Below are 17,354 nucleotides of genomic sequence, written 5' to 3'. Positions count from 1 at the left end.
GTTTGTAAATTTCAATGTTCGTTTAAACAATTTGCTAGTAGTTTCTCAATTCAATCGAATTTGACTGAAATGTTATTTTCTAAAAAAAAAAATAATAATAATAAAAAAAAAAAAAAAAAAAAAAAAAAAAAAAAACGCATTATTTGTTCTCCTGACCTTGTAAAGTGTATGTAATCTCTAGATACGAAATTCCATATTTTGCACTCCATATCGTAGAGGCTGCATCCCACATTCAGCATTAAAAAAAATAATTAATAATAAACAAAATGTAGCTGTAGATATGTTTCCTTCTCTTTCAATCATCTGCTCTATATTTGAAATAGTTAATACGGCAGCTAATGCACAGCTTACAGTTTTTAGAATGCATTAGAAGCTTTTTCAATTGCTCGAAGTTAATAAGCAAAGTACAAAGATAAAAGTGTTTGTAAAAACTTATGAAATACATTTCCTCACAATTAGTTATCTCGTAGACATACTGTCGGTAATGTAATGTATAAAAATAGAAATAATCTTATTTATAAAATTCATCATCACAATAAATTCTGTATCTAAACATTGCGCAAAGTTCACTGCTGAGTCTGATTGGAATTAGGGCTATATGTGAAATCAGTTGGAGAATACTGCCGGCAGACGAACAAGTGGCACGAGACCTTACCAGTTTTAGAGAGCCATTAGACAGAGAGCTTTTTCTCAAAAAAGTTGCTCGAGAGTTAAAGCACCAGCAGCTGCAGGTACAAGACGAAAACTGTTGTTTAAACACACTATGAAGATGGAACTTCTTTTACCTCCCACCAGCATCCATTAGTCCTTCTTCGTAGGGTACCAATACTTCCAGGGTAACTGTAGAAAAAAATGTCATTAAAAATAGAAATAACTTATTTTTTTAAAATTAACACATTACATAAATGTATTACAAATCTTGGCGCATATGTGTGATCTGACTCGTGCTGATTGGAATCTTAGGCGTTGTCAGGCGGTTGCCGGTACAGATTTTGGGGTTTGTGGCAGCGTTAGCGGGTTTATATTGTGACGCATGTTGGCACCATTTGGGTATATGTCGATTTCGGCTTGCACTCTCACTACTTCCGGAACCAGCCATGAGGACAGGGCCCAAGCTGGTAGAGCTGTTCAATGATCCGGAAGTGTCCATACTCCTGGGTGGATCTCGCGTAGGTCCCGAAGAACATCACGCATCGCCATTCTTATGCTACATGATCAGTATTGTGCTTGTGTTTCGGCCGCGCACGGTAATGTTGGTCGACTGAATTCTCACTGATTCCCGATGCTTTTATATCTCGTGTGCTGTTAGTCCACATCACCCGTTCAAAGCTCTTCGCGCTGGTTCTCTGTCATAATATGCGATGAAGAAGTGCTAAGTTCACCCGCGTCTCTCTTAGTATGAAATGATGATACAATGGTCTATGCGAATGCGGTAGACAGCTTAGAAAGACTATGCATGTTAGGTGTAAAAGCAAATGAAATGTAATCACAGCATGCAATGTTTTTCAAGCCTGCAATGGCCAGCGCATGTCTGTCCTTCTACAACCGTCACCTTACAGGTGTGCTTAATCCACTTATTCACTGGGGTGGGTTCAACTTTTTTTTTATGGGTTTTTTTTTTCCCCCTCCCTTTTTTTTTTTTTTTTTTTTTTTTTTACACCATTATTTTTATTTCTTCTCACTTACCGCTGGGGTAGGAGGTGAATATTTTGCTTTCGTCAAGTAGGATTCCGCCTCCGTGCCTTTCAGTCTGTGTTTCACTGGATCAAACACTTTTCTCTTCTTCTTGGCAGTCTTGCTACAAATTCTCTGATGAGCTTCGATTCTGTCCTTGGCAAAGTTTCGTCCACATTGCTTACACTGCGCCATGTTAGGGTCTGTGGGGGGAGCCATTCGTATGGGGCTTTTTGGACTCTTGGTCGCCAGAGCGGCGCTTACGGTTGGAGCTAACTTGGTCGGGGTTCTGCGAGGGGGTGGGGCTGGTGTGGCTTCTTGACGTTTTCTGGGTGGAGCTAGAGGAGTACTAGCTGTCTTGGTTGGTGTCTGCAATGAAATAAAGTACTTATTAACTTGGAGGAACTATTAGATTGCCCTGTTGTTGTGCCTAAACATGAATAATTTCCTCTTTTATTTTCATAATTTACCAGGAGATGGTAAGATGCGCCATAATCTTACTAGTAGGTATGCAATGTGTAGAGAAAAGAGAGGCAGTCTGATATTATCAAGATACATAGCAAAATCGTATAAGCTAGAGACTTGAAATTTGGTATGTAGTTCACAAATGTGACAAGGATGCAACACAAAACGTTTGGTTGAGATAGGTGCTGCACTTGGCGGTATTTTGACCGCTTTTGGTCAGATTTCGACCGTTTTTTTTGCGGTTTTGAGCTATACCGACTAAACGGTTAGAGATATTGTAAAAGTTAGGGTAAAAGAACTCTCAAATAAGCATCATTCAATAGGATAAGGAAAGTCGTGTGATGTTCACACCAGATTTTCACACTAATCAAAGGTGGCTTTACACCCAATACTTTCTTATTCAGACTTTGTTCTTACCGGATATCCTTGGTAGACATTGCCGTCATCCCAAACTTTCTGGTTGTATAGATAAGGCAAGGATGGTATAGTGGGGGCACTAGAACTCAGTCTTCGATTTAGAGCTGGGGGACATTGAAAGTTCATTGCTATCAAATTAAAATATTTTTGGTGCAGTAATTTTCATAATCGAATGCATGTAGCTGAATCAACATTTTGTAGACTTCATTGAGCGAAATGAAACGAACTAGACATTGTTTTACCACACTTCTGCCTAACTGAGATTAATGGTACAACATGAAAGTTTTAGTATTATTTCATGTTTATTTAAATTTGGACTATAAATTCGCCGTAATACAACTTTGTTACACACGCAAAGAGGGAAAATATTGACAAAGGTTTTGTAACTTCTCCGTAAAATGCACGTTTTCACTTCTGCTGTTTTGTTTCATGGCATAGACCTCCACGTATTTTCAATTAAAATTATCTAACAGAGCGCATAATTATGCTCCACCACGTGTTTACTAAAACCTATTTAAAACTTTCTTTATCATTTTTACAACTTAAAGAGGTTTTCTTTTGCTTTTCTTTATTATTTTAATGGGTAAATTTCGTTATAATTCCGACACAATTACAAAACTGGCGGATATAAAAGTACTAAAAGAGAAACTTTTTATACCTACATGGAAATCGAGACTTGTACGTTTCAAAAATTCAAATTGAAAGAAAGAAAAGAAGGAAAAATTGAACTTTTTCAAGGCTCAGAAATGATACACCTCAATGCTTTCATATTTGAAGAATTTTAAAGATAGCGTGCTCAATTTTAATGACGAAACCTGCAACATTGTCAGCATAAGCATAATGAGGATGTGTTTTATAATTTTATCTTTTGTATTGGAAGTATAAAATAATGGAATTGGGAATTAGTACCATAATCCATAATATAGGTACCTATACCTGCCGGGTACACTGGTACAGACTTACAGAGCTCTATAAGAATTATTTGAATGATTGGTTTTAAATCTGGAACAATATTATACGTTAGGTTTAATCTACATAATTACAGTTAGGGAAATCATCGATTAAAGGCTTATCGAAACTGATAGTTGCCTTGGTGTAAGGTAACACAGAAGCAATAGACAAATGTGCTTACCTACTTATCATCATATCAATATCATTTACTCACTCTACCCCTCGTGAGGAAGCACCAAAAGGAAGATACTTTTCCACACATGCACACCCAAAGTTAAGCGTATAATTTACTCCAAGTTGTTATTAATAATTTATTTCCCGTGACCTTCTTCGATTCTCGCGACCTTCTTTTAAATGACATTCGCGGCTCTAAGTAGCGAGGACAGGGTTGAAAATAATTAGTATGAATGTTCGCCATTCAAAGGAAATGGGTGTCAGGGCATGAAGAGGGTAGGTAATATACTTTGCATGTCACCATAATAATATTGTCAGGGATATGATATATTTATACTAAATTAATATACCTGATGTGACATAAATAGGTATACAATGTAGTGGTCTTTTTGGAGGCTTTTTAATGATATGGGACCTTTTTTTAAGTAACTACATTAGAAATCCCTATAAGTATGTCCTTTGATGTAGGTAACACAAAAGTAGAATGTAGATATAAATTTGGCTTGCCTTTAGTCTATGTACTTATTATGTGTATCTATCTGCCTATGTACCTATACATATATGTTTTGATATAATATGCATAATTACATATTTGAATTCATGAACGCAGGCACAATTCTCCGTTTAATATTTTTTGGATTAAAATTTCCTGTTTATCTTTTGATCAGAGAATCCTCTCGACCTACATTTGACCTGGATATGGGCTGAAAGTTCAAAGTCTGATAGGATAGGACATTATTAGTAAAACTCTAATAATATGGATGGCAGTTATTTGATAGGTTATCAATCGAAGTAGTGAATGAAATAAATAAATAGGTCAGTTCAGTCAACATGCGAAGGCGAGATATAAAACGCCGCAGCAGGCATTCTTTTCCATTTGACCTTCCTTTCTGTCTGAACAGGAATTGGATAGGGGGCGATGAAGGAAATAAAGGAAGGAAAAGGGAAACTCACTGATGGTGCCATTTTTACTTTCCTTATCCTATAGGAAGGAAAGTAATGTAATCGGGTCAAATTTTCGATGGTCAGGGTTTAGTGCCAAAACACGTTTTGAGGTCAGTACTGTCTCTTTTTCTCTCTCTCTCTCTATTCCCTCCTTCTGTCGCTCTACCCCTCTCTTCCATAAATGGACATCCAATCCAGCTACTTTCGCCTCTCACTTTTGTACCCCCTTCCTCCCTGCTCCCTCCTTTTTCAACCTACCCAAAAATAACCAAATTACCTGCTATTGTTATCACTGTATTGTTTCCTCTCTTCTACTCTCTCCCTCCCTCCCGCCTCCTCTTTCTCTTATTATCCCTTTCTTTGTCTCTCATTTCCTTTCACAGATTTTGCTCCGAGACCTTTTTTCGTGTCTCGTAAATTTATAGGTTTGTAGGCAGGTATAAATTGTCCAATTTCAGTTGCCTCTTCTTCCTTTTATACTCTATCCGCCTTTACTTCTTCATCTCTTTGATCTTCCTTTTCTTTCTCCGGTCTCGGGGGTGGCAGGATAGGTAGGTAGGGGAAAAGGTGAACTGTCTTCAGGAAGCAGGGAGTAATTGCCTTGCTTTACGAACCCTAGAAATGACCTTTTTCACTAGAAAAAAACTTTAGGTGGAAAAAACTAGGTGCAAAAGAAGAGAGGAAAGTAGCTATCTAAAGATTACAACGCGAAAAGAAAACTCAAGATGAAAACATAGGTACGAGAAATAAATAATTACTGTCTAGCATAGGATGAACTTGAAAACAATATCTACATGAGGTAATACTACTTACTACCTAGACATCAGGTACTCATTATACCTGTAAGTACTTCTGAGAAATAGGTATGTAGCAGTTTCCAAAAAAAAAAAAAAAATGCAAAACTTGAAAAAGCACAAATGCACAAATAAGAAGAAAGAACGGCGTGTGATAAAGAAAGGGAGAAAGCGAGAAAGGAAAGAAAAGAAAAATGGGAAGATAAACAAAGAAAGAAGTGAAATCCGGGGTTTAATTTGAGGAACGGAAGGGGAGAGGAAATAATGAACCCTGAGATAGTGAAAGAAAGTAACAGCGAAAAGAGTTGAGGGAGGGAAAAAGTAAAAATAAACAGAGGTAAGGAAAGGGAAGTTATAAAATAAAAACTGATAATAAGAGAGCGAGGGTGAGAAAGAGAGGAAGGGAAAGAGAGAAAATTAAAGGAGGGAATAAATAAAGAAAAAAAATACATCAGAGAAAGGTTAAAACTGAACAGGAAAAAAGGAGGAGGAGGAGGAGAGAAATGGAAAACAGAAGAAGGAATAGAGAGAGAGGGACGAAGATAGTGGGAGGATAATTACGGAAGGTGCTATACATAAATGAGGAGGTGTATTGAGAAAAGAATAAGAAAATACCTTATACCTATACAGGGTTTATACGCGACCTGGAAAAACTGGAAAAGTCATGGAATCTGAAAGTCGGCCAAAAAGTCGGCCAGTCATGGAAAATCGTAAAAATTTAAAGAAAACCTGGAATAGTCATGGAATTTGCCACCCGGTCAAAAATTAAAAATGTTCAAATTAAATACCAAGTTTTTTTTCCCCGAAAAACGGCCTGCGGCGCATTCCCCCTCATATTTGTTGGCATTCTGCATATTGCATATTTTATTTAAATGAAGGGGTAATTTTACTGATTTTTAAATACTTGCGCCCCCTAATTTTCTGGGAAACTCATGGAAATTCTCTAAAAAAGTCCTGGAATAGTCATGGAATTTCATTTCGGGAAAAGCGTATATATAAACCCTGCTATAGGTACCTACATTTAGAAAATGTAGGTACAGCTTGAATATAGGGTAGAGAAAGAGGATTTTTAGGAGTTTCAGCGTCTCCACTAATCTAATCATGAATATTATTTGTGGTGAAGCTGAGAGCTTCTTCACCACTTCTGTGCATTTCTAAGAGCATCCTTTACGAAATACCCACTCATTAACAAGAAGAGAAATATATACCTCACAAAGAGAAAGAGAGAGAGAGGAGAGGGAGAGAGAAAGGGAAAGAAAGGAGAAAAACATATCGAGAAAGAAGGAGGTAATTCAGGCATCTCCACTACGTAATAGTTTTAAGTAGGTAGATAATTTTCTATAGGTAACTGAACGTGGCTACTCCTTCTAATCCTTATGATAAAGCCTGTATTGCTTATTGAGAAATAGAACATTAAAATAGGGAGAGGGAAGAAATCTAAATTAGTGAAATGAGTAGGCTTTCCTTTCCCCTCTCCTCTGATTCTTCTCCCTTCTTAGATCTTCTAAAGATTGCCCTGCTGAAAGAACGAAGAAGGAGGGGGGAAAAAGCTTTTCTGAAATTAAATTAATTTTCAATTACAATATTTCCCTTCACGGCATGGAAAAAAAAAAGTTTTGCATAAACATTCTAATCCATGCCGATGATAGGCCAAACATCTGGAGAAAGAAAGAAGATAGACAGAGCAGGGGAGAGAGAGAGAGAGAGCGAGCGAGAGAGAGAAGGAGATAGATAAAGAGAAGGAGAGAGAGAGAGAAAGGAAATTGTACTTGGGGAAACCCTGAGGTGCCAACAGAAGGCTAATGATACCTGTCATTATAGGGCGATGTGAAAATCAATGCCTCTCTCTCTCTGTCTCTTCATCCCTTTTCTCTCTCTCTCTCTTCCTCCCTCACTTCCCTCCTCTCTTTCTTTCTATTTAACTCGAGACTGTCTCTTCTTCGAAGATAGCTACTCAACACCTAATTCTCTCCCTCTTACCCTCTCCTCTCTCTCTCTACCTTTTTCCGTCTCTCTCTCTCCCTCCTTCTTTCCTTCCTTTTCTCCTATCTAACTCTTCTACAAATGTACCTATTCTCTCCCTCCCTATCTTTCTCCCTCTCTCTCTTTCTCTCTATCTCTTCTTTCCTCTCGCCCTTTCTATCCACTTCTTGGTGAAAACTCATAGGTTTGCTTATCATATTAGCTGTTCGATTTAGGGCCTCATTGGACCTTGGGATTCTCCATATTATAGACATTTGTGGCCCCTAAATGTGTCCCTGCGGGGCCCCTAAGTGCCCAGTGCACCACGGGGGCTGCGGGGTTGGGATATACATATACGCCAGTGTTAGTATGTACAACCCTAGCCACCCTCTCCCTCAGGGACGGTTCAGTTCAATGCTATTTGCGAAAGCGATGAGCAACCTTGCAATAACCTCGTCCCTATTAAAGTCTACGCCTGACCTTGAGGTTGGATGGTAGAGCATTTTTATTGTTGGATATTATGAGGAAGAAAAGAAGAAGAAAACCTGTCAGACATCGTGAACTTCGAGATTTATTTGTTTAAAATTGAAATCACACATGTCACAAATGTCGATGTCGAACAAATCATGCTTGTGGTTTTCAATTTCCAGTTTCTTCTTCTTCTTCTTCTTCTTCCTCTGAAGAAAAATGTTCAATGTTTTCAGTTTTTTTACTTTTTTTTTTCGTCAGAAGCAGTCATGACCAAATAAGCACAGCCATTTTTACTTTCCTTATCCTATAGGAAGGAAAGTAATGTAATCGGGTCAAATTTTCGATGGTCAGGGTTTAGTGCCAAAACACGTTTTGAGGTCCCTAGAGCCTAAATACAAAGTTGTAAACAAAATATCTCGAGAACGGTAAGAGCTAGAGACTTGAAATTTAGTATGTAGCTCTTGAAAACAAGATGAAAACATAGGTACGAGAAATAAATAATTACTGTCTAGCATAGGATGAACTTGAAAACAATATCTACATGAGGTAATACTACTTACTACCTAGACATCAGGTACTCATTATACCTGTAAGTACTTCTGAGAAATAGGTATGTAGCAGTTTCCAAAAAAAAAAAAAAAAATGCAAAACTTGAAAAAGCACAAATGCACAAATAAGAAGAAAGAACGGCGTGTGATAAAGAAAGGGAGAAAGCGAGAAAGGAAAGAAAAGAAAAATGGGAAGATAAACAAAGAAAGAAGTGAAATCCGGGGTTTAATTTGAGGAACGGAAGGGGAGAGGAAATAATGAACCCTGAGATAGTGAAAGAAAGTAACAGCGAAAAGAGTTGAGGGAGGGAAAAAGTAAAAATAAACAGAGGTAAGGAAAGGGAAGTTATAAAATAAAAACTGATAATAAGAGAGCGAGGGTGAGAAAGAGAGGAAGGGAAAGAGAGAAAATTAAAGGAGGGAATAAATAAAGAAAAAAAATACATCAGAGAAAGGTTAAAACTGAACAGGAAAAAAGGAGGAGGAGGAGGAGAGAAATGGAAAACAGAAGAAGGAATAGAGAGAGAGGGACGAAGATAGTGGGAGGATAATTACGGAAGGTGCTATACATAAATGAGGAGGTGTATTGAGAAAAGAATAAGAAAATACCTTATACCTATACAGGGTTTATACGCGACCTGGAAAAACTGGAAAAGTCATGGAATCTGAAAGTCGGCCAAAAAGTCGGCCAGTCATGGAAAATCGTAAAAATTTAAAGAAAACCTGGAATAGTCATGGAATTTGCCACCCGGTCAAAAATTAAAAATGTTCAAATTAAATACCAAGTTTTTTTTCCCCGAAAAACGGCCTGCGGCGCATTCCCCCTCATATTTGTTGGCATTCTGCATATTGCATATTTTATTTAAATGAAGGGGTAATTTTACTGATTTTTAAATACTTGCGCCCCCTAATTTTCTGGGAAACTCATGGAAATTCTCTAAAAAAGTCCTGGAATAGTCATGGAATTTCATTTCGGGAAAAGCGTATATATAAACCCTGCTATAGGTACCTACATTTAGAAAATGTAGGTACAGCTTGAATATAGGGTAGAGAAAGAGGATTTTTAGGAGTTTCAGCGTCTCCACTAATCTAATCATGAATATTATTTGTGGTGAAGCTGAGAGCTTCTTCACCACTTCTGTGCATTTCTAAGAGCATCCTTTACGAAATACCCACTCATTAACAAGAAGAGAAATATATACCTCACAAAGAGAAAGAGAGAGTGTGCATTTCTAAGAGCATCCTTTACGAAATACCCACTCATTAACAAGAAGAGAAATATATACCTCACAAAGAGAAAGAGAGAGAGAGGAGAGGGAGAGAGAAAGGGAAAGAAAGGAGAAAAACATATCGAGAAAGAAGGAGGTAATTCAGGCATCTCCACTACGTAATAGTTTTAAGTAGGTAGATAATTTTCTATAGGTAACTGAACGTGGCTACTCCTTCTAATCCTTATGATAAAGCCTGTATTGCTTATTGAGAAATAGAACATTAAAATAGGGATGGCGAGGGAAAATTCTGATACGAGAAGTGATAACAAAAGAAAGACATTAGAATCACTCGTGTCTGTGTGCCAGCGTTACTCAAGCTTGCCAGCGTTGAAATAGCTTGGAATACCTAGTACCTACCTACCCTTAATCTTTACTGCACCTTAAGAGGGCAGAAAACAAAGTACTTATATTCACCCACAATTGCACTCCAGTGCATTTCATAGGTGAATTTCATACTTAATTCGCTTTTCTTTCAACTTAATTTCAAACAGTTTTTGTTTCTCCAGAAAATTTGAGATTTCACCATATAGGGGGTTTTTTGGCCGTAATAACACGACAAAAAGTACCTACATACTCGTATACTTTGTCTATTCATAATTACCTTTGTACGAATGTAATTATTCTTGGTAATTAAAATTTATCTTCGAGATAATGGAGTCAAAACTTTATCGTCGAAGGTGCCTTGTAGCTCTTGTCCCCTTTTTCCATATCATCACCCTCTTTCTCCTCTCTTTTACCCATCTACTCCTCGTCCTATTCGTTGCTTCTTCCCCTCTCTTATCTTTCCTTTCTACCTCCTCTCACGATACTCTCCCTCTCTCTTTCCACAGGGACAACCTAAATACACTCCAAGTTTCTTCAGGAAGGATTTCTTATTATGTTTTCTTCCTGTATCTCCCTCCCTTCCTCCCTTTCTCCCTTTACTTTGACCCCATTATATTTATTGGAAAAGTGAAGTTCAACATTTTACTTTCTCCCCCTCTTCTTCTACTACCAGGGGAGAAAAGTATTAATGGTTGTATTTCCCTGATTTTTTTTTTTTTTTTTTTTTTCTTCTGGTATCCATAAATTATTTAGGTATACCTTGATCATTCACTATGTTTGTAAGGGAGGTAAAAACAATGTTTTTTATAGCTGGCCCATCTTTGAGAATGAAAGTGCAGGTTTTGATGTACGAAAATGGTAGATTGAATTGTCTGCGAATGCGATCCTATTCCTATCCTCCACAGTTATCCATTCTTCGTTTGAAATGTATCCAGTACATTTTGAAAAGGAAGTATAAATATGAAAGTGTAATATAAACCTTATAGGTATATCGTAATAGGTATTGGTATACCACACAGGGGGTTTGGTGTTACAGGAACTTTGACGTCAAACTTCGACCACACTTGCCAACGTAATATTCAATGCTTGGTGCTCACCACAACTCCTAACCAGAAAAGGGTTTTCCTCGAATTTTTCTCTCCACGAAAATGCAAATAGCACTTTGGCTGTCGTATCGTATGTCATGAGAAAGGACTTGATTATCAGAAAGGTTAAAAAAGAGGAATTTTTTTCCAACAAAGTTAGTTTTTGCATAAAAAAATAACCGGGACAACCTAAATACACTCCAAGTTTCTTCAGGAAGGATTTCTTATTATGTTTTCTTCCTGTATCTCCCTCCCTTCCTCCCTTTCTCACTTTAGTTTGACCCCATTATATTTATTGGAAAAGTGAAGTTCAACATTTTACTTTCTCCCCCTCTTCTTCTACTACCAGGGGAGTGCTTCAGGTGGGGGTTTTTCAAGGGAATGTCCAGGAAATGGCGCTAAATTGCTTCGGATCATAAATTTTAATCACCGACTGACAGATAAACATCAAATGAACCTAACCAATTAGTGACGGAAACAACGAATCAGATAAAATAATGATAAACGATTTTTAGAGCAGTCCTTTTTTTCATCCATCTAAATTTTTTATCCCCGATATACCGCTGATTGTAAAAAAATGGAACTTTTGTTGGGGGATGATATTTTTTTCTTCATTCAAATCTTTATTTACAAGAATCTAGGTGTTCTCTTGACGTCCGTGACTCTGTCAGCACGTTTGATTAAAGAAAAGTTCCAAAAAGGGGTTGTTTATAAGAGTAGGTACCCTTTTGTCCTTGCCTGTAAGGTCCCCGTGAATTACCTGTTCTCTGAAATCCACCCGCTTCAAAATAGGGAGAGGGAAGAAATCTAAATTAGTGAAATGAGTAGGCTTTCCTTTCCCCTCTCCTCTGATTCTTCTCCCTTCTTAGATCTTCTAAAGATTGCCCTGCTGAAAGAACGAAGAAGGAGGGGGGAAAAAGCTTTTCTGAAATTAAATTAATTTTCAATTACAATATTTCCCTTCACGGCATGGAAAAAAAAAAGTTTTGCATAAACATTCTAATCCATGCCGATGATAGGCCAAACATCTGGAGAAAGAAAGAAGATAGACAGAGCAGGGGAGAGAGAGAGAGAGAGCGAGCGAGAGAGAGAAGGAGATAGATAAAGAGAAGGAGAGAGAGAGAGAAAGGAAATTGTACTTGGGGAAACCCTGAGGTGCCAACAGAAGGCTAATGATACCTGTCATTATAGGGCGATGTGAAAATCAATGCCTCTCTCTCTCTGTCTCTTCATCCCTTTAAAAATAACCCCTTCTTTTTTCTCGGAACTCTTTGCATTTTCTACTCTACAGGTCAAAACAAGATTACTCAAGTAATACCGGTAAATAAATAGATAAAGGCATGCTGTGCAAGGAGATAGAGAAAGGAAGAGAGGAAAAATAACCCCTTCTTTTTTCTCGGAACTCTTTGCATTTTCTACTCTACAGGTCAAAACAAGATTACTCAAGTAATACCGGTAAATATATAGATAAAGGCATGCTGGGTAAGGAGATAGAGAGAGAGAGAGAGAGCTCAGTATAAATTTGCACCTAGAAAACAGCGAAGGGAAGGAGAAATTTAACATTGTAAACATTCTAGTTTGTTTTAACATGAAAGGCCAATGTTATGGTAAAGCGTAGTTTCAGTTAATTCGTTTAACCTGAAAGCTGGAACGCTATTAAGGTTCCGGGATTAAAGCTTGCTTGGTATTATCCTGTAACTCCATTTATCAATTAGTGTATTAATTAATTTTAAATTGAGAGATCCTACAAGGTTGGCCAGCTCTTGATAGGGCAACATTTTCCCTACATACACCTGATCTATCCACCTGCACCTAACCTTTACTATTAGGCTTCTAATAATCATAAACCCATTTATTAGCCTTGAATTTGATGGTAGAAATTGACATCGGTAATTATGACACCGTGTTTTGACATAATAGTTCTTGTACGCCTCATCATGTCATTACAATCTCATTGTTCAACTTGTTAAATCTGTCAGCACTCATTTTATGACACAAAAAGCCTCGTCATATTGTTCTTCGTAAACTTGATCCGACTGTATTGTCCTTGAGTCCTGCACTGCAGACACTGCAGTCATCCCACACACCTCAGATATCAATGCAGATCATAGATAATGGAACTAGATATACTCGATCTATCCTAGAACCAGGCTAATCCATTATGAAGAGACATGTCACACATTTCCTCGTGCTGCGTCATTTCCAGTAACTGTAATAATAGTTTGACAAAGTTGCTCTCGCCAAGACTCGTTACTCGTTAGGTTGTCTGATTAGCAAGGCATGTGGGTTAAGATGTACTAAGGCGGGCACCCATCTTGTTCCTTGGGTTTCGAAATGAGTCATCGCGACTCTACTTCCAGCGGAGTTTGTCAAATAAGGACATTTCACCTTCGATATCAAGTTTTATAGCCCGCGTACTCGCTTGTTATATTATTCTGCTGTACATATACAACACAATTGTATGTATATTTCTCGGACTGAATCAAATATCTACTAATAAGTACCTATACCTATTATATTATTTACTGAATTACGAATAGTTTTTTTCTCGACCACACCGGGAAAGCATACTAATTTCTTCCTTTTAGGGAGCTGTTGGGTGTCGTGAGATTTCATCTGCCAAGATTCAATTATACAGGAGTATTTACTGTAACCAGTGGCTTTGCGACGTTGGATTCAGCAGCTCTGCAGTCATTTACGGAAATTATAAATTACTGATTATCTTGCTCATTTTGATGCGTGAGACCGTTTGGACAAATATTGTAGAGTTTTCTAGTCACTCTTATAGATTTAAAACCCCCATGAAGTTAGAGATTTGGTTCATAGTCATGATCTCATGATTATATTGCACTTGCATGAAAACTACCTATGCAAAGAACATGGTTTTGCAATCTTGTGGATTAATTCTGACGACCATTCTTTCAGTAAACTCAAACCGCCATTAAGCTCTAAGTTTGGTATTAATAACGCTTGTAAATATGCTTACCTGCATTTGGGAAAGACGAGATATGTTGGCCGGCATTGTAGATTTTTGTGTCCCATAAGATCACCTGGAAGAAAGAGGAAATTCATTGATTTGTTACTTTTTGTTATTATTCAAATCTCACCATTCAACTATCGTTCCTTGGGCAAATGAAACTTATGAAACCCACAACATTCGTATTGTCCAAAGCAAGGTTTTCACTTAGCCTTAAATGGAGAAAAATAGGTATGTTTCTTGTCAAAAAGATTCTGACTAGTTTTGACGTTCAGTCGCGTCGTGTATAACTTTGCTTGTTGCAAAGGGTGCTAATGAAGCATACATGCGTGGTTCGTATGCATACCGCTACAAGTCGAGTGGTTTCGTATATCTGACTAGTTTTGACGTTCAGTCGCGTCGTGTATAACTTTGCTTGTTGCAAAGGGTGCTAATGAAGCATACATGCGTGGTTCGTATGTATACCGCTACAAGTCGAGTGGTTTCGTATTTCGTATATTACTATTCCCTGAATCTGGAGTATTGTGGAGTTGTTATGAATATATCAGCAGAAGAAACTTTCTCTTGAAAGAAAAACTCTACACCTTTAACAAAAGAAAGCACATGAGTGTAATATTTTCGTGAAAGGGAGTGTTCCTTGTTTGGTGTCACGTCTCTCTAAAGATTTGTAAACATATTACCTACCTTGATTATTCCTCATCTGTGGACTAAGGAATAGAGTCGAACAGTTTTAAGAATACTTGAACATCTGAACACACCTCATCGAAGAAATAAAGTGGGCATTCGTGAAAGGAAATAAAAATGGAACCTAACGCCGGGGAAACTCATTAATAATATGGGAAGTTTTCGACTTCACACCGTGCTATATTTGCACTTAGGGGAATAATAACGTGTCATGGTGTCAATAGGGAAATGTAGGTCACGCCTCATTACTATCAAAACAAGTTGAGTGTTAAACCTAATGACCTCCCCGATCCTGTTGGCAGGGAAAAACTGAAAGTGGAATAGTCTATTTTTGAATATCCACTTGAAATTGAGCGAAGAAATACATATTCTTAGCCATTCTAAAAAGAAGTACCTATTCTCAACAATTCTAAAGGAACCTTGGCAGCACAGCAGCGATTACATCAATATTGGTGATCTGAAGGATTGAAATATCAGAAATATTAATGAAAGTTGATACAGGTGACATGGTGACACATACACCACATATGTAGATACACACCACATATGTAGATACATATGTACATTGATGTGCATGTATATCACACTGTGCTTACATGATGTTTGTATATCATTGATACGTATAAATCAGATGAGGAAGATGAAAAGATCCAGAAGGAGTGAAAACGGATGGGGAGAATTTTCAGTCTTACTGGGACAGTAAAATTAACCTTGTCTCTTGTAGTAATCAGGGGCTCTCCAAGAGTCAATGTGGCTGTGACTATACAGAGACTCAACAGGTCCTGTTACTCATTAGTTCTCAGTAAAGAATCAGTATTAAAGATAACTTGAACGTAGAATAAACATAAACAATAATGTCTGAAAATCTACAAATAATTCAGATAGGTACACAGTACACACCTACATTAAAGTTAGCGGTTCCCAAGAATTTCAGCACTGCACGAGTGCCAACTGATTTGTAACCTGATCTTCAAGTTAACATTTAACTATAAATGATCTTCTAGTTATACAATTCCTGTCTGTTTAGTTAAATGTTTGGTTCCTCCTTTGTTTACTGTTTTAAGGTGTGTCAACACATAGTCGACCGGCCGTCGATCGATCGATCAATGTCGATTGAACCGTCCACACTGCCTCGACAACATACATTTAATTCGTCGATCGATGACGGCCGGTCGACTACCTATGTTTGGACACACCTAAAACTTTTCAACATGTTACTGCTGGCAATAAAAGCATAGAATATTTCCTTAGGGTTTCAGCAAAATATGGGGAGACGTCAAAATGTTGAGAACCATCGAAGCATCATATTCTTTAGGTGTACATCACTGCTGGGTTCCATTTCATGCTTGGTAAAGTTTACAGGAAATCTCGTTACAGTCCAAGGTATCTAGGAAAATTTCCACACCGCTCTGCCATGCCAACAGAACGCCAAGTTTTATGTCGTAGACTCGTAAGTGGAACTGCAAAACAGTCATCTTGCTTGAGTTTCAATGTTCAACTAACAAGTAGCTAGGCTTAACTTCAATGTTATTGTGGATTTCTGTTTTTATGTCAGATCGCAGGTTTAAGATTCTGCGTACGCACCCATTTCAAGGTGTGTCTGTCCACACATAGTCGACCGGCCGTCGATCGATCAATGTCGATTGAACCGTCCACACTGCCTCGACAACATACATTTACCTCGTCGATCGATGACGGCCGGTCCACTACCTATGTTTGGACATACCTAAAACTTTTCAACATGTTACTGCTGGCAATAAATGCATAGAATATTTCCTTAGGGTTTCAGCAAAATATGGGGAGATGACAAAATGTTGAGAACCATCGAAGCATCATATTCTTTAGGTGTACATCACTGCTGGGTTCCATTTCATGCTTGGTAAAGTTTACAGGAAATCTCGTTACAGTCCAAGGTATCTAGGAAAATTTCCACACCGCTCTGCCATGCCAACAGAACGCCAAGTTTTATGTCGTAGACTCGTAAGTGGAACTGCAAAACAGTCATCTTGCTTGAGTTTCAATGTTCAACTAACAAGTATGTAGCTAGGCTTAACTTCAATGTTATTGTGGATTTCTGTTTTTATGTCAGATCGCAGGTTTAAGATTCAGCGTACGCACCTACGCACCCATTTCATTAGAGTGTTTATGTTTGTATTGTTTATGGTACAAAGCATTCAAGGTGCACATCAATGTAGGCAATAGGGTATGAAAGAGCTTTATTGAACCAATATTAAATTTGTCTCAAAGCAGGTACGATAATCTTACAAGCTGATGACTAGTGATGACATTGTTTTAAATTTCTATATTTCAGAGAGACCTTGTTTAGACAGTGTTAGTAAAGGCACTTTTCAGTCTCATTTCAGCAGTATAAACAGGGTATATTCTATTCTATGAGATCGTACTCCCTGTTCCCAAACCATGGGACAGATATCCCCTACGAACGTCCCAAACAAAATATACACACCGTCTCAAAGCATAGTCAGCCGCTCGTCCTTGTTTGTATAAAAAGTCATCTGAAGTGATTACCGTTTCAGGTTCGAAGCTGAAACTAATAAAGTATTTTTTCCCTTCTATAAAAAAAGGTAAGATTTCTCAGCAGACATGTGGATATT

This window comes from Diaphorina citri, unplaced genomic scaffold (assembly GCF_000475195.1).
Source record: "Diaphorina citri unplaced genomic scaffold, Diaci psyllid genome assembly version 1.1 scaffold528, whole genome shotgun sequence".
Lineage (NCBI taxonomy): Eukaryota > Metazoa > Arthropoda > Insecta > Hemiptera > Psyllidae > Diaphorina > Diaphorina citri.
Note: the sequence above shows the minus strand (reverse complement) of the source record.